The sequence below is a fragment of the Dipodomys spectabilis genome, unplaced genomic scaffold (genome assembly GCF_019054845.1).
Source record: "Dipodomys spectabilis isolate Male_0828 unplaced genomic scaffold, ASM1905484v1 ptg000042l, whole genome shotgun sequence".
NCBI lineage: Eukaryota > Metazoa > Chordata > Mammalia > Rodentia > Heteromyidae > Dipodomys > Dipodomys spectabilis.
The window spans coordinates 5,049,819-5,069,201 of record NW_024870719.1 but is presented as its reverse complement, the minus strand read 5'-3'; positions in this window follow the sequence as shown (position 1 = coordinate 5,069,201).

Sequence of the window (19,383 nt, the reverse complement as noted above, 5' to 3'; positions counted from 1 at the left end):
GTAGGCAGTATAATACAGCATCAGGCTTTCTGCGTTTAGATCTAAACTCTACAAATTACTGTGGGACATTAGGCAAATTACTTAACCTTTCTGGGCTTCTTCTTCCTTTGCAAACTGTCAACAGACATCAAAGTGCATCATATGTATTATGTACATCATAGTGTTTAAAGCAGTGGCTATCCTACTGTGAAACTGAGTACAGATGACTGTTATAATACTCTTTTTCCAGTACCAGAATTTCAACTCAAGGCTTAATATACTTGTTCAGCTTTGTTGTTCACAACTGGCTCTCTACTGCCTCCACTCCAGCTTTTTGCTAGTTAATTGGACATGGAGTCTTGAGGACTTTTCTGCCTGGGCTGGCTTAGAACTATGATTCCTTCAGATCTCAAGCTATTGAGTAGCTAGAATTACAGGTATATCCACTGATGCTCACTCAAAATTAGATTCTTTTCTCCATCACACTTCATAAGTACATTGCCCAGTCTCTTCACTTCACTTTTCCCCCTTTTTCGGTCTTTCTTTTCTGCCTCAACTATTTCCCCTTAAATCTCCTTACCCACTCTGCCTCAGGAATAACCCATCCTCTTCTTTCCCAGTTGCAACTCCTTCTTCACTCACTGCCCATGGCAAAGGCTTTTGCTGCTCACTTTCATGTCCACAGGACAGGCCCTGCTCCTGTCTTCCCCTGACACCACTGGAGTTGAGTAGGCAGGTCAAAGCCCTGACACTTCCTTAGTTCAGACCGTTCAGAAGCTCATCTGCGAGACCTTTTCAGAGTGGAGAGTCAAGAGCTTCACTGAGGGAGAGCAGAAGTCAGAGAGCACAGAGATTTATTGAAGATGTCGCTTACTTAGAGGCCAAGGGCTCTGGAATGCTTCTAGAATAATAAACAGCTTTCTCCTAAGCTCCCATCCTTACATGATACTTGGCTGCAGATGAAGACCTTGCCAGCTAGTGTTTCAGATTAATTAAAAGCATGATCACCTGCCTTATCCAGATTCCTTCAGCTTAATCCTGCTCACCCAGGCTAGAAAAAGTTTAGCTCCCAATGAGTTGGATTCCGTTTCGGCAGGATAAAGCTTCCTGCACTTGTTTGCATGCACATGTGCACACACACACATTCATGCACATTTACCTGATTTCCTCCACATTCCTGACATTATCTCTAAAATGACAGTGTTCTCAGAGACACAGATTACAGAAAGCAAAATCGCCCATGAACGAGTTGACTTTGAAAGTCCTTTATTCAAAATAACTGTGTCAGGAAAAGAAATCTTAAAACAACTGAAAAGTCAAATCACTTGTGTATCTCTCTCTGTGTCCTCTCTGTAGGAACAGAGAAATAGATAAAATAGGATTTTAAAGCTCTCATAGAGGCTTTTAAAATGCAGATCCTCAAAATTCACTCAGTCTTCTGTATCTTACCCCAGAATTATTGAAAAATTCCATATGTTGAAAAAATGACAAATATGAGAAAAAAAAGGCAATACACAGTGGGACACCACTGAATCGGTGTTGTTACATCAGTACAGTCCTGCCCTGGAACAAAAGTATTCCCTATGTTTCTGCATGATATATAACAGTAAATACTATGCTTCTGAACCCTGAAAATATTTCTGCCTACAATGGCAGTGAAAATAAACCTTGAGAGTTAGGCTATTTGTCTTTAGCACCCAATCCTATGGAATCCATGTGAAAGCTCAATAAAATACTAGGTAAGAGTGATGGTGTATAGTTACACAAGGATCTTTGATGATGGCAGTGCACACAGGACTTTCACACTGACATTCAGGAGCCAGGACACAATAAACATAAGTAAATGGGGCCAGATGAGAATGGCGAAAAGTCCATACCCTTTTTGAGGATATAACTGCTATTCTGTGCAGGCTGATGTTTGCTATGTACAAATGCAAGAACAAAGCAAATCGCCAGGCGCCGATGGCTCATGCCTGTATTCCTAGCTACTCAGGAGGCTGAGATCTGAGGATCACAGTTCAAAGCCAACCCAGGCAAGAAAAGTGAAACTCTTATTTTCCTTAAACCACTAGAAACCTGGAAGTGACACTGTAGCTCAAGTGGTAGAGCGCTCACCTTGAGCTCAATAGCTGAGGGACAGTGCTCAGGCCCAGAGTTCAAGCCCCACAACCACCACCACCAACAACAAAAAGAACAAAGCATATATTATTGTTTGGTTGTTTGTTTTTGAAAGTTAAACATAGCCACAACTTGCAACAACTTAAAATAAGACCCAGACAGTTCAAACAAAATATATCATTAGGCTCCCAATTTTTAATATCTTACCATACAAGTTCCATGCACTTAGCTCAATGGAGGATGAAAAGAAGGAAAAACTATGTTTAGAAGACTGCATGTATTATATCGTACACATTTGTACTGACACAGCACTATTACTATTCTTCAGAAGCATATTTTGTACACATTTGCCTAAATCCATTTAAATAAAACATGGAAGTAATGAAATGTTATACATAAGCCAGATTTCCATATTTTTTTCATTTAAAAAAATTTATTGCAAAGATACTGTACAGAGGGGTTACATTTCTTTTTTTTCTTTTTATATATATTTTTTTATTGTGAAAATACTGTACAGAGGGGTTACAATTACATGGGCAAGATAATGAGCACATTTCTTATCAAGCATTGTAGCCTCCTGCTTTGTTTCCCCTTCCCATTCCTTCGTATCCTCCCCACCCCCCGTCCCTCCCCCACCAAAGTTGTAAAGTTCGTTTTTCGACATAACGACTTGTACATCTCATTGTTGCAATGGGCCCTCCTGTATCCCTGTTTTAACAATTTGTTTTTTCTCTTCCCCTCCACATATACCAACATCATATATAGTGAAAGCAGGGGTTATACCATGGGGGAGGGACATACAAGGCAACAAAGACATAATCTTATAAATATGTTAGAAACAATCACATGAAAGATCTCTCTCTTTTTTTTTTTGTCAGTTGTGGGGCTTGAGCTCTAGGCCTGGGAGCTGTCCCTGAGCAATTCAGCTCAAGGCTCATGCTCTACCACTTGAGACATAGCGCCACTTCTAGTTTTCTGGTGCTTTTTTTGGTGATTAAGTGATTACATAATTTCCCAAATTTCACAGTATTGTGCAATAATGATGCTCATTTAAAGTCACAAACTCATTCTAACTTTCCTGGAGCAAATTGTCTGTCACTGTCTATAACATATAATGGTGTACACATATACACCATACATGTGATCAGCAGCATGGGGTTATTTAGTTGTGGTTCGACCAGATGAGTGGAAGTTCTTTGTTTCTTAAGTCCTGTTAATTTTGTCGTATCACCTAACATTTTGGATTTAACATCCACTTATCAGGTAGACCATGTACCGTTTGTCTCTTTGCTCAACATGATTTCTTCTAGCTCCATCCATTTCCCTGCAAATGCCATTATTTTGTCATTTCTAATGGCTGCATAATATTCCATTGTGTATAGATATCACAATTTTTGGATCCATTCATCTGTGGTGGGGCATCTGGGTTGTTTCCATATCCTAGCTATTGTGAACAGTGCTGCAATAAACATGGAGGTGCATGTGTCCTTGTATATTGGTTCCTGTTGTTCAGGGTAGATGCCTAGAAGTGGTATGACTGGGTTGTAAGGGAGGTCAATCTTTAGCTTTCTAAGGACCCTCCAGACTGCTTTCCAAAGTGGTTGTATAAGTGTACATTCCCACCAGCAGTGTAATAGGGTTCCTCTTTCTCCACATCCTCTCCAGCATTTGTCGTTGGCTGACTTGTGGATGTGGGACATTCTGACTGGGGTAAGGTGGTATCTCAGGGTTGTCTTTATTTGCATTTCCTTCACAACCAGGGATGGTGAACATTTCCTCATGTGTTTCTTTGCCATTTTTATTTCTTCATCTGAGAAGTCCCTCTTTAGTTCCCTTGCCCATTTAGTAATTGGTTTGTTAGGTTTGGGAGGGATTAGTTTCTTGAGTTCCCTGTATATACTGGATGTTAACCCCTTGTCTGATATATTGCTGGTAAATATTTTTTCCCAATTAGTTGGTTGTCTTTCTAGCTTGGTTGCGATAGATTTAGCTGTGCAGAAGCTTTTAATTTTAAGGTAGTCCATTTGTCAAGTCTCTCTCCAATTTGTTGTGACCCTGGGACTCTGTTCAGGAAGTTCCTTCCTGTGCCTATTAGTTCAAGTGTCTCTCCTACTCTACTCTATCCTGCAGTAGTTTCAGAGATTCAGGTTTGATGTTAAGGTCTTTAATCCATTTTGAGTTGATGTTGGTGCATGGTGATAGGCTGGGGTCCACTTTTAGTTTTCTGCATGTGGCTGCCCAGTTTTCCCAGCACCAGTGGTTGAAGAGGCTATGTTTCTTCCATTGTATGTCTTTGGCTCCTTTGTCGAATATCAGCTGACTGTAGTTCTGTAGATTTAGTTCAGGATCTTCTATTCTATTCCATTGGTCTTCGGGTCTGTTTTTGTGCCAGTACCATGCTGTCTTTGCTCTATAGTAGAGTTTGAAGTTTGGCATGGATATCCCTCCCATGTTGTCTTTATTCCCTAGAATTGTTTTGGCTATTCTAGGTCTTTTGTTGTTCCATATGAATTTTTGGACTGTTTTCTATATTTCAGTGGTGTACGTCATTGGGATTTTAATAGGAATTGCATTGAATTTGTATATTAATTTTGGCAGTATTACCATTTTCACTATATTAAGTCGGCCTATCCAAGAGCATTGGGAGGTCTTTCCATTTCCTAGTGTCTTCTGCAATTTCTTTCTTTAACTTTTTATAGTTTTCATTAAATAGTTCTTTTACATCTTTGGTTAGGTTAATTCCTAAATATTTTATTTTGGGGGAGGTTATTGTGAATGGGGTTGCTCCCTTTATTTCCCTCTCTTCTTGTACATTGCCAGTGTACAGGAAGGCAACTCATTTTTGTGGGTTGATTTTGTATCCTGCTACTTTGCCAAAGTGATTTATGATTTCTAAGAGTTTGGGGATGGAGTTTTTGGGATCGTGAAGGTATAGTATCATGTCATCTGCAAAAAGGGATAGTTTAACTTCTTCTTTCCCTCTGCGGATCCCTTTAATGTCTTTTTCTTGCTTTATTGCCCTGGCTAAGGGTTCCAGGACTATATTGAAGAGGAATGGAGACAGTGGGCATCCTTTCCTTGTTCCTACCTTTAAGAGAATTGGTTGTAGCTTTTCCCCATTAAGCATAATATTGGCTATTGATCTGTCATAAATGGCTTTTATTGTTTTAAGAAATGTTTCTTCTATTCCTATTTTCTCCAGAGCTTTTATCATGAATGAATGTTGAATTTTATCAAAGGCCTTTTCTATATCTGTGGCGATAATCATGTGATTCTTGACCTTGGCTCTGTTGATATGCTGGATTACATTTATTGACTTATGTATGTTAAACCATCCCTGCGTCTCTGGGATGAAGCCTACCTGGTCATAGTGTATGATTTTTTTATATGTTTCTGGATTCTGTTAGCTAGATCTTTGCATCTGTGTTCATCAAGGAAATTGGCCTGTAATTCTCTTTTTTGGTTGGGTCTTTGCCTGGTTTGGGGATGAGTGTAATATTGGCTTCGTAGAATGAGTTTGGGATAGCTCCCTCCTTCTCTGTTTCTCTGAAGAGCTTGAGGAGTATGGGTATTAGTTCTTCTTTAAAGGTCTTATAGAATTCTGCTGTGAATCCATCTGGTCCTGGGCTTTTTTTTGTTGGAAGACTTTTGATAGCTTCCTGTATCTCGTTGTAGGATATTGGCTTTTTTAATTGGTTTACTTCTTCTTTGCTCAGTTTGGGCAACTTGTATTTCTCTAAAAATGCATCCATTTCTGCCAGGTTTTCTTCCTTTAGGGAGTATAACTTTTGAAAGTAGTCCGTTAAGATTGTTTGGATATCTTGGGTACGTGTTGTGATTTTTCCCATGGCATCCCTAATCCTGTTAATATGGGTTTCCTCTCTTCTTTTTTTGATTAATCTTGCCAAAAGTTCATCAATTTTATTTATTTTTTCAAAGACCAAGCTTTTTGTTTGGTTAATTTTGGCTATAATTTTCTGATTTTCTAATTGGTTAATCTCTGCTCTTAATTTGGTTATCTGGCTTCGTCTAGTAACTTTAGGTTCCATTTTTTTCATGTTTTTCTAGCTGTTTTAATTGCAACATGAGATTATTTACTTGGTCTGTCTCTATTTTCTTAATGTGGGCACTGAGGGCAACAAATTTGCCCCTCAGGACTGCTTTTGCTGTGTCCCACAAGTTTCTTTGAGAGGTGTTTTCATTTTCATTGAGTTGTAGGAAATGTTTTTATTTCTTCTGTGAGCACTTCCATTATCCAGGCATTGCTAAGAAGTGTGCTGTTCAATTTCCATGTATTAGAGAAATTTCTACGGTATGCTTTGTTATTGAGAACTAGCTTGATTCCACTGTGGTCAGATAGAATACAGGGGATTATGTCGATCCCTTTGTATTTGCTTAAGTTCCTTGCATGAACTATGATATGGTCTATTTTGGAGAAAGTTCCATGAGCTGCTGAGAAAAATGTGTACTATGTTGTTTTAGGGTGAAATACTCGGTAGATGTCAGTTAATTCCACTTGAAGTATGGCCTCACTTAGCTTCTTTGCCAATCCTCTGGTTGGTAGACCTGTCCTTTGGTGAGAGTGGGGTGTTAAAGTCTCCTCATATTATCGTATTGGGATCTATTTTATTCTGTAAGTTTGAGAGTATTTGCTTAACATATCTGGGTGGAACAAAGTTTGGGGAATATAAGTTGATGATGGTAATATCCTCCTCTTGGATTGTTCCCTGTATTAATACGTAGTGTCTGTCCTTGTCTTTCTGTACTGATTTTAATGAAAAGTTTATTTTGTCAGATATTAGAATAGCTACGCCTGCTTTCTTACTGGGGGCATTTGATTGGTAGATTCTTTTCCAACCCTTTACTCTGAGTTTGTTTGTATGTTTGGGTGAGAGGTGGGTCTCCTGAAGGCAACACATGGATGGGTCATGTTTTCTGATCCAATCTGCAGTTCTTTTTCTTTTGATTGGCAAATTAAGCCCATTAATATTAAGAGATAGTATAGAGAGAAGCATTGTGGTCCTTGTCATTTCCTGTTTTTCTCAGTTTTTCTTCTTTCCTTTCTTCCTGTGCTTGCTCAGTTAGACTTCAATTAATGCCAGCCTGGGTGCAGGTCCCAGTTCCTGGTTGCTTTCTTCAGGTTGTGTCCCCCCTCTTAGTATTCTTTGTAATGCTGGCTTAATGTTTATGTATTCATTTAGTTTTTCTTTGCTATTAAAAATTTTCAGTTCGGGACTGGGAAGGTGGCTCAGTGGTAGAGCGCATGCCTTGCATGCCAGAGACCCTGGGTTCAATTCCTCAGCACCACATAAGCAAAAAGAAAAAAGCCGGAAGTGGTGCTGTGGCTCAAGTGGTAGAACTCTAGCCTTGAGCTGAAGAGCTGAGGGACATCGCCCAGGCCCAGAATTCAGGCCCCATGACCGGACACAAAAAAACAAAAATTTTCAGTTCTCCATCGGATGTGAATGCTAGCTTTGCTGGGCATATCAGTCTGGGTTGGCAGTTATTGGCTCTCAGGGCTCGTATGGTACTTTCCCATGCCTTTCTTGCATTCAGTGTTTGTGTGGAGAGATCTGCAGTGATTCTAATTTTTTTTCCCATTGTAGTATAGCTCCTTCTTAATTTTTGCTGCATGCAAGATTGTTTCCTTATTATTCAGATCTATCATTTTTACTATAATATGTCTAGAATGTTTCTCCTGGGATCTTGCTTGTTAGGTGTTCTATATGCTTCTGTTATGTAGGTAAGATGTTCTTTTTTGAGATGGGGAAAATTTTCACTGATTATCTTGTTGAACAGGTGTTGCATTCCCTTGCTTTGATATTCCTCACCTTCGTCCACTCCAATTATACAAAGGTTAAATTTCTTGGCCCTATCTGCTTGCTCTTGAATTTCCCTTTGGCATAATTTGAGTGATTTTTCCATATCTGTCATTTTTTGGTCCAGTTGGTGTATTCTGTCTTCTGTATCTTACACTCCACATTCCATTTCGTTCACTCTGTTAACTGTGGCTTCCATTGTAGTTTGCATGGAGGAAATGGACTCCTTTATGGATTCGATGTTAGTTCTCAAAGTACTGATCTCACCTCTTAATGAGGTATGTACTGCCTCTATTTTGGCATTTATCTCATTTCATACTGAGGTGTGTGCTGCCTCTATTTTTGCATGCATCTCCTGTTTGATATCCTGTATCTCTTTTGATAGTTCATCTTTGTGCTCTTTCAATTTCTGGTCTATTTCTCGCTTTATTTCTTGAGTCATTGCCTCCAGCAACCCTTGGATGTAGCTTTTGTCTTACATTCCTGCTTTGCTCCCACTGGGGCTCTCCCTTGTGTGGCTGCTGGCTATTGGAGATAGCTTGCTATCCTGGGTGTTGATAAACCTCGTAATTTTTCTCTGTGATTTTCGCTTGGGGGTTCAGGGATTATTGGAGACTAATCTGAAATTTTGTTTTGGTGTGTCTGTCTTTGCTTGGTTGCTGTTTCTGTATTGGTAGAGAGAGTCTGTACCTGATCTGGGTTCTGTTGGGGGCCTATCTCCAGCTGCTGGTCTGACCTACTTAGGATTCTCGGCTCTCTGCTGTACATCACTGGCAATTCCCTCCTTTGGAAGGGTTGAGCAGCCTAGACTGTTCCTGTTTACTCCTACGGGTACTCTTGGCAAGATCAGATGTTCTGGATGCACTCTCCCAGATGCTGGAGTCTGCTATGGACTCCTGATGTTTTTTGTTTTTTGTGGGTTGTTTTTTTTTTTTGCCCGGTTGTGGGCTTGAACTCTGGGTTTGGGTGCTGTCCCTCAGCTCTTCAGCTCAAGGCTGCCACCCTACCATTTGAGCCACAGTACTACTTCTGGCCCTTTCTGCTTATGTGGTGCTGAGGAATCAGATCCACGGCCTCATGCACCCAAGACAAGCACTCTACTGCCGAGTCACCTTACCAGCCTGAGCTCCTGCCTCCTATCAGGTGCTGGCGGCCTGTGTTGTCCAATTCCCAGCCTAGAGTATATGGGTGGAGTTTTGGTGGGGTTTGGGCTTCTCTTGTCCTGAGCCCCCATGTCTTTTGTTGTCACAGGTGTGCTTCCCAGGTGGTACAGTTCCCTGTTTTTCTCCCCTCTGCTGAGGCCTATGCTCAGCTTTTGACTTCAATTGGGAGGAGTTGGCCATGTTGCTCAGGCGCCATAACCCCAGGCCTGGTCCCAGCCCCCTGCCTGGGGCACGCCAGTTGGGCCTGTGCTGCTGTGTATACCACCTAGGTTATGCAGCCTGGGGTACACAGTTCAAATTTCTTCTACTGTTGGTTGTCTTGATCCAGGGGTGCTGTGCCTGGCTTGGGTGTTTAAACTCCCTTCCAGGGGTGCTCTTGCTCTAGCCTGGCCAGTGGAGTGTGTTCCACGGGCTGGTGGAGCTCTCAAACAGTTCCCAGTTTTAGTGGGTCCTGTGGTCCGGGTGTTGGGGTAGGGAGTCTGGGTCAGGGTCTGGGGATTCCCACCAGCTCTGGTCTCCCTTGAGGGATACACTGTCCACTGTGGGGTACTCACCCTGGATCTAGTTGTTTCTGTGTGATGTAGGTCGTCAGTTGCGGTTGCAATCAGAATTCAGTTGGGGTGGTTGCGGGCTGGGCTGGGCGGTGGTGGCTCTGTGTGATTCTCTTCTGTCTCTGCCTCTGTCGACGCTGTCGGGTCCACAGTGTCCATGCCGTGGGCGAGGCGTGGGGGCAGGGCCTCCGTACAGGTTCTGAGTGCTGGGGTTTGTCTCTGTTTGCACTCTCTGGATCAGCACCAGTTCCTTGCAGGTCTTCTGCTCTGATGTTCTGTGGGCGTCCTGTGTAGCTCTGGGGCTCCCGTCGTGGGGCCAAGTTCTGGGCTTGAGGGTTCCTCCATTCGTTGCAATCGGTGGGTCTGACACTGGTACCTCAGGTGGCTTCTGTGTGGGTTATCTGCAGACAGCTTCCTATGTCTCTTAGATTTCCATATTTGATGGTGCAAATCTCAATTTAAAAATAAAAACCAATCCCCATCTCTCATTTTAGCTTGGAAAAAGTTATTTTCCTACATTCACAATTCTGATTGCAGAAAGTGAGATGGGAAGAATCAGTGGGTTCAGGTTTGCAAAGTGTAATTGGCAGCTACAAGCAGTATTGCCTTCTCTCAGCCCTGGGAACCCTGTTCTCTGTCATCACCATTCAGAGTTTCAGTGTTTTGCTCTTAGTTCTATGATTCCATGTCAAAGACAAGGTTCAAAGCAGTGAGAAAATTCATTCTGAAAGGCGTCTATAGTAGCTGAGTACACCTTTATATTAGTTTCTGGGTTTTTTTTTAATTTATTTTTATCTTTAAGTAGTTGTACAAAGGAGTTTCCATTCAGCAAAGTAATATATGAATACAATAAATCTTGATCATTGCTATCTCTTTCATCATTCTCTTCCATCCTTCCTTATCTTTTAAATTCATTTTCAATGCTTATCAGGCATCCCACAAAGTATCATTTAAGGACATATTTGCAAATTGGATCTGGCCAAAAATAAACATTCTAGAAGAATAGACATCCATGTTCCAGAGTCTTTTCTGAAGCATGATGTTCCAATCAAATCACCCATATTTGTCAAAGTGTGGCTCTGAGATAGTTGGTAGCATCAGTAGCAATGTCACCTGAGAGCTTGCTACAAATGTAGAATCTCACGTTTTATCCTAGACCTACTGAATTTGGATCTTCACTGCCAGCTAATTTATGTGTGCCTTGAAGTTTGGGACACTATTAGCCAGTTTAGCATTACAATTTCCTGGCATTTAATAACTGACTCAAGAGATTAAAAATACTAATAAAGAATAATAATAAAGAAAACAACCCTCAACATCTGTTTAATGATTGCAAATAAAAATTCATCCTGGATTTGGGCCCCATATTTTGAGAACTACTTTAAATTGAGACTCTGGTCTCTGCATTGGTGTCAATCAACAGAGCTGCCAGGATCTGCTATATACTCCACCAAGGACAGCCAGTGACAACATGGCAGTGTTGGGAAAGCAACAAAATCAGAGCAAGATACTAAATTCAATTGGCCAGGAAATATCACTGGTACCCTCACTGGCTCCCAAGAATGATAGGAATTGATAGATAAGCCATATTTTTGCAGACATGAGGAAAAGAGGTAACAGAAAGCATATGAACAAAGAAAAACAGAAGGAAAAAGGAGAATAGAAGGAAATAAAAATCTTTCTCAAGATTTTTTATCTTGAGATTCTATCATTTTCATCCTTCTCTTCAGAGAATTAGCCCGGCAACCCTGGGCTAATAAAAAATCAAGACCCATGATCCTCACCTCTTTCTGCAAAGACCATCAAGTTTCAGTAATGTTGAGGTCAAGAAAGTGGTTTCCACTTCCTACCCCAGCCTACACTGTCCTGTCAGCATGATTGTGAACCAAAGGGCATCTTATTAGACTAGATAGCAGCAGACCAACCACTAGCATAGCTCAGTGGTAGGCACTGTAAGGAAAAATACCAAAATCAACCTTCGGGGAAGAGTACGGTTTACAAAATCAGCTCATCTGTTTCACATTTGGCTCTAAATTATCTGCTGCAGTAGGTTAGTTAGATATTTCCACAAAACAGCACACGTACATATATATGCTTGCTTGAAGACATTTCTGAGAGAAGAATTTATTAGACTGCACTTTATCAGGCATGGGGTTCTTGGCTACAGCTCAGTGCTTTTATTCTTCAAGGTTCTCAGGTGTCAGAGCACTCAACAAACTAGCATTTTAAAATACCTTTGTGTGCCCAGAACCATGCTAGTTAACCTAAACCAAATTGGTCATACTCCTAGGAAAAATAATTAGTCATATTAATTCTATCATTATGTGATCAGCATAGCACAGGAAGATTTGTGTAAAAATTTGTTCAGAATGGAACACATACAAGCAATCTTAAAATATAAAAACATAACATGTTCTAGCTGAGAGTAATTTTTCTTTTCATAATTGAACCTCCAGGAACATTTCCATAGGAAGCATTGTCTCTGTACCGTAAGTCATTTAAATTGAAGAAAAGCTTTTTGTCAGCTCAACAGGGTCTCTAATGTTATTATTCTTTCTTGCTAAAAAACCAAGGCTTGTCTCTGGGAGTTAGAGAACAGGATGGTAGGCCCCCTGGAGAACCTTGCTGTGCAGAAACCATGGCTTCATCCATCAATTTTTAAAGCAATTATTTTAGATAAACCCAATATGAGTATGAGAGGTCAGACTCCTTCACAGACTGACCAGGAAGCACTAGGAACAGGAATGACCCGAAATTCTCCCCTGCTAATGATGTCCTCTCAACCCTGAACTTTTTCCTTAACACAAATCACCATTTGAAACCATTTCATTTCCAGATTGTTTCATTCATGAGCAATTTCTGCCTTCCATTCTTCAGTTCAATCTCCATGAAGTCAGAAGTCATGGCCTTGGTCTCTGTTTTATCTTCCATGTCTGGTACAGGCTCAGCCTATAATCCAAGGTCAGAATGTCATTTTGATGTTTTGTAAAATGAATGTTCTGCCCGAACACCTCTGGCTCATGCCTATAATCCAACTCAGGAGGCTGAGATCTGAGATTTGAAGCCAGCCCAGGCAGGAAAGTCCCTGAGATTCTTATCTCCAATTAATCACCAAAATGCCAGACATGGAGCTGTGGCTTGAGTGGTAGGGTGCTAGCCTTGAGCAGGAAGATAACTCATGGACAGTACCCAGACCCTTGTTCAAGCCCAGGATTGTCATAGAATAGAAGAGGAAGAAAAAAGAAAAGAATGCCCTGCCAATATAAATCAGTAATAAGGAGAAAGTAAGATCGTGCTCAAACTCATTCAACTTGTTCTTAATTCTTCTGCTGTTCAAACCCCTACCTAAGTGCATGTATATATGGTGGCCGCGGGGGGGGGGGGGGGGAAGGTTAATCATTGATGAATGATTTCATTCTCACCTGTAGCCAAACACTAACTTCAGTTGTTAACTTCTGTTAACACCACTGCAATTAAAACAGAGATGTCAAAAGATTTTAAACAAGAATAACATCTCCAACATGTGGTTTTCTAAACGTTTCTAGTAAAATTGTATGGTTTTCAAATCCTGAAAAGAACAGCTCCTAAACCCTATTCTAAAACCTTGAGGCATTCCTTGTAAAGAGGAGCCTGTGTCATCCGTTCTGTAAATGTTGAAAGCACAACGGTCATACTTCTCCAAGGTCACCCAGCCCTGAAACACTTTCTTACCAACAGGGAGTCCTGAGCATTGTTTGCTCCCTAGCTCCAGCTGACAGATCAGAACAAATTAGGATGTGTTTTCCTAATCTTCAAATGTCTACATAATTCTTAAATGCCTACTAATGAAAATAATTAGAAAGAAAGCTATATTTCAATGAAAGCAGAAAGAAAATTATAATACATGAGATGTATGGGAAGAGGAGAAGTTCCAGGTATAGAAGATATGGCTGAATTCCAGGCACACAAGGAGTTGAGGCAGGAGCATCCCAAGTTCTACGTAGGAAGCACTTGCCTCAAAAAAATTGCTCTACCTCTTAAATCATGCCCCAGCCTCTTTTAGTTTTATTCATTTTTAAGTCCAGATCTGTTCAGAGCTTTTACCCATTTATTGATTAAATTATTTGTTCTTTTTAGTGTTCAGTCTTGTGTGTGTATGTGTGTGTGTGTGTGTGTGTGTGTGTGTGTGTGTGTGTGTGTGTGTGTGTGTTTTAGTCATTTTTTTTTTTTGATAAGTTCTATGCTTCTTTCATTTTGCTCAGGGCCAGGTTCAGACAGCAATCCTTCTACCTCTCTCTCTCCAGGAATAACAAACACACAGTATCATATCCAGCTTATGTGTTGAGACTGGGGCCTTGCTAACTTTTTCCCTAGATAGCCTCAAACTGCAATTCTTCTGATCTGTGTCTGCTGTGATGCTTAGATTAAATTAAGTCCTATAAATACTGATTCACCAAAAACATGCAAATAAATATGCTAAACATATTCACTTGATTATTTCTGAAGCTTTGACTTTTTAATTTAATAAACTACTGAGAGTAATTTCTCACACTGAACCAGATAAGTTTGTGTTTTCCTTCCTTGATTCTAAATGAAAATAAATGGCTTAGAAATCTATTTTCACTACCACTCTTCCTGGGCTTATGTTCCAGTACTTTCTGAGCCAGATTGTATCTATTGAGAAAGTAAAGTCTTAACTGGCTCTAATGAGCAAAGGGTTCAGTATTGCAGAAAAGAACATTTTGCTGGATGTAAAAGGCATTTGGAATTTTTTGACAAGATGTCTACATGAAATTTTACCAGTGTGAACTAAGTGAAGAAAGCAATCACTAAGAAGAACATAATGAATGATGGTTGTGACTCCTTCAAGTTGAGACAGAATATGAGCAAAACGTTCCAGAACAATACCTGACTAAGATATTGTATTGGGAACCTTGGTTCCGTGTGTGTGTGTGTGTGTGTGTGTGTGTGTGTGTGTGTGTGTGTGTGTGTGTGTGTGTGTATGTAGATACATACATATACCCACGCCACCATTGTGGAGTTTTTCCTTCTCTGTAAACAAAGCATGCTGACAAAGAAATTGGTCACACCCTCCACAACATGAGTCATTGTCAGAACAGGACCCATTTGAAACTCATCCCCATGGTCTTGATTTCCTAGAAAACAATTAGTATTTTTACTAATGCTTTTATGCCTCATTGTCTGAGCTGTAAATGGGGATAGTGAAGTGACTACCTCATATACTAGCATTACTGTAAAACATGACATGCAAACTCTTAGAAGCATGTGAGAATGTACAAAGCATTATATGTGCTTGGTATTGTGGAAATACTACCAATGGTGCCAATTTCCTCCCTCCATGAAAGCATATTCCTTGCACTCTTGAGTGACACAAAAATAAGATGCTGCTTTTTAATATCTGGTAGTTATGTAGATTGTATTATTGACCTAGTTCTTCATTTCTCCCTGTATTCACATGTGACTTGTTTAGATTAGTGCAAGGGAGTGATAACAGTGACCTTGTATCAATTACATGCTTAGGTCTTGGGATGTAACTGGCTAAGTAGCCTTGATTGTTTTGTGTACTCTCTCATATCTCTAACATTATCATGACAAGAACATTCATCGGAGAGTCTGCTGATTCAAAGATGTGGAAAGGTAGATGGAGAGAACAGTGGGCTTGGAGCAAATGCATGTATGTATTTTATATTCCACTGATGTTCTGTAATTATTTTGCTGCACAGCAATAGCTAAATAGTCATGTTCCATATATCACAAAAATAATAGACATAGCAATGAACATAGTACAGAATAAAGTCATTACTATAAATGCCTCAGTTCTGTGTGTATGTCAAAACTTATAGAATTTTATTTTTATAAGTACAGAGTAATCAGCTGTGGAAATTACATAGAGTTTGTCATAAATATTCTCTAGTATATACATTACAATTGTTATTTTAAATATTCATTTATCACTCCCAAAAAGATCCCTAAAATTAAACAAAAAAGTTATTTTCAAAGTGCCTGGGCAGATAATTATAATCAATGGTCTGTTTTTTATTTTTTTTAAAAAGAGAAAAACTGGGGCTGGGAAGGTGGCTTAGTGGTAGAGGGCTTGCCTTGCATGTATGAGGCCCTGGATTCAATTCCTCAGCACCACATAAGCAGAAAAAGCCAGAAGTGGCGCTGTGGCTCAAGTGGTAAAATGCTAGCCTTGACCTGAAGAGCGAGGGACAGCACCCGGGCTCAGAGTTCAACCCCACGGCTGAAGAGAGAGAGAGAGAAAGAGAAAGAGAGAGACTACTAAAAAAGGAAATATTTCATAGTTGCATGCAGTTAAAATTCTTTGTGTTACATACATTAATTTATATTACTATAACCAGTATTATTTATGAATTTGATACTATTCTGGTAATGGTCAATAGCAGGAAAGTTTCTAAAACACAGGAATTCTGTTTCTAATAACTTCTACAAATATCATTTTCATTATAGAAAACTCCAATGTAAAGATAGTGAGTGTTTACAGGAAAATTCTTCCTCCTTTTGTGGAAAGTAGGCCAAATGATACTAATCAGTCTTCTATATTGTCAAAACATATAATGAATCTAAACATCAATTTTGTTACATGAAATGTATGTAGGCCTTGTAAGTATTCTCTTGGTCAAAACTGTGATAATGATGGAGATGAACAGAAATTCATATTTCCATTACTGTCTTCGTCTGAAATTAGTGCTATTGCCTCATTATTTAGGTCCAATTCGAACCTAATAAATGTACCAACAGGAGACATCTGGTCCACATCTGAGCCATTTGTGCTATGTTTTCATCATATTGTTCCTCATTCAAGTGCATGTCTATGTATTTATCAGACTTCAGCATCCCCGGGGTTGTTAAGAATATATGGCCGAAAAATTTGTTGCCTGCAAACATAGTCAGACTCTCCCATTTTTAGTTGGCATGAACAGGTTTGCTATTGTGAAAAGAGCAACTGTTGTCATAATGTTCTCTCTCGATCAGTATAAAGTGCATCCATTTTAGTAACCATGGTTATTTCTAAAATTGTATCCATTTGAATTAGAAGCCATCTATCTTTTGTGATTCAGGGAAAGGAACTGGGGAGCAGTCATTGCCATGTGTGCATTTCATTTCTAACCCAAAATACCTCGTCTCAAATTGGGCATAGATGTCCCTTTCACCTCACAATCTCCCACTGGCTTTTCTTTCCTGAAGCCTAAAAAAATTATATCAGTTCCAAACTCCGTTTCAGTCAAGAAAGATTAAAAAGATGGACTCAAACATCTATGTTCATATCACTCATGGTCATGGGTGACAATATTAAGGCAGGTTTATCCTACTGCCTTAATATGGGGATAAACTTCACCTGTGCTCAGCTACTCCTGGGGAAGTAAGTGGAAGAGATGGCAGAGTATGTGGTTTTGAGAGAAATTAATGCTCTCCCCAAATGAAGACTCTAAACTTTCCTCTACTTTTTCATCCCAATTCCCACCACAGAAGTCAAGGGATTTTTTTTTTTGAGGTGGGGGGAGTCCGGTCGTGGGGCCTGAACTCTGGGCTTGGGTGCTGTCCCTCAGCTCTTCAGTTCAAGGCTAGCACTCTACCACTTGAGCCACAGCACCACTTCCGGCTTTTATCTTTTTGCTTATGTGGTGCTGAGGAGTCAAACCTAGGGCCTCAAGCATGCAAGGCAAGCGCTCTACCACTGAGCCACCTTCCCAGCCCCAAGGGATTTTTTTTAAAGCAAGCTCTCTATTCAAAAATAGCTATAGAGCTACTACTATAAAACATGATTGTGACACCAACACAAACTATCATGAGTCCATGCTGTAACCAACAATTGCAATCTAAGCAATTAAAAGACATCTTTTGATTTCTTCCTATAGGAATTTTTAAATCTAGACACTAAAGCAATTATCTTTGGTCACCTGATTTAAGTGGTCAGCTGCTCATTTGGACGGAGATACAAATATTCAAAATAGTTATAGTCTTTTATTTTAAACACTTTTAAAATAAATGTGGCTATATTTGACCTTGTAACAATCCTCCATAGAGTTAATATGCAGCCAGGTGTGGTGGTACACAACTATAATAATCCTGATGCAGGAGGCTGAGACAAGATGATTAACAGTTGAACACTAGCCTCAGTTATACTGCAAAGGTTTTCCTTTAAAAGAAAGAAAAAAGAAGCCGGGCACTGGTGGCTCACACCTGTAATCCTAGCTACTCAGGAGGCTGAGATCTGAGGATTGCGATTCAAAGCCAGCCCGGGCAGGAAAGGCTGTGAGATTCACCTCCAATTAACCACCGGAAAACTGGAAGTGTTGCACTAGCCTTGAGCTGAAGAGCTGAGGAACAGTGCCCAGGCCCAGGGTTCAAGCCCTGGACCGACAAAGAGAGAGAGAAAGAGAGAGAGAGAGAAAGAGACAGAGAGACAGAGAGACAGAGAGAGAGTAAGAAAACAGAAACAAAAGTAGTTGACATAGATGTTTTATTTTATTAAGAAGTGGAGGGGCCAGTATGTAGTATTTCAAAAGCCAACTTCTAATTCTCAAAGCAGTATTTGTCTATTCTGCCAGGATTTTACAAAGTAGACAGTTGAAAATAGTCACATGAGATCTTTGAATAGTAATAGGGGAAGTATAATATACAGTGTGATAGTGTTAAGAGATAAAGTCTACATGTCATGAGTTCTACATCCCCACCCAAGCAATTTAGTGTTGAAAAGAGCTACCCACCCCTTCTGCATATGAGTGTGCAACAAAACATGCCATCTTGAAAGCAGACTGTAAGCATTTCCCTCTCCCAGAGCTGAATCTACTGGTCCCTTGAGCTGGGCTTATCAACCTCCAGAACTAGGAGCAACACATTTCTATTGTTCATGCATTACCCTTCTTGAAGTATTTTGATTCAGGAACTAGACCCAACAAAGATGTGTTATTTGATGTACATTCACATTCTAAAGCCTTGGAGAGTTCTAAAATAAAGAAAATACTTTAAATTGTTGAATTCAAAAGTACTTTAACAAGACAGAGAGAAAACATCCCCATGAAGGGCATTAATGACCTTATAAAAGATGTTGAAGAGAGCTACTGGGTCCCCACTGGTCTGTGGGTATGGAGTAAAACCATGCCATCTTGAAAGCAGACAATGGCTCCCTCTTCCCCCAGAACTGAGTCCGTTTGATCTCATCTGATAAAGGACTATTGTCCAAAATGCACACACACACACACACACACACACACACACACACACACAAACCCTCTTAAAATTCAACAAGAAGGAATCAATTCAAAAATAAGGAAAGTGGGCCAAAGAACTTGAAAATATCTCGCCAAAATACAACACATAGATTTTTTTAAAAAGAAACATATAAAAAGATGTTCCATAGCAAATCATTAAAATTAAAATTAAAATCAGATACTACCCTATATCCCTTGGCCTAAATCCAGAACACCGACAACACAGCATGCTTACAGGGATGGGGGTAATAACTCAATTGTTGCTCCCTGGAATACAAAATGATACAAACACCTCAAAGAATAATTTAGTTGTTTCTTACAACGCTAAAACTACACTTATCATAGAATCCAGAAATTCAACTCCTTCCTATTTATTCCCATAAATTAAAATTTTATGTCCACACAAAAATCTGGACATGGTTGTATATAGCAGCTTTATTCATAATTACCAAATATTAAAAGCAACTAAATTATCCAGTAGGTAAATGGGAAAGTAAACACTGGTAACACAAAAAAA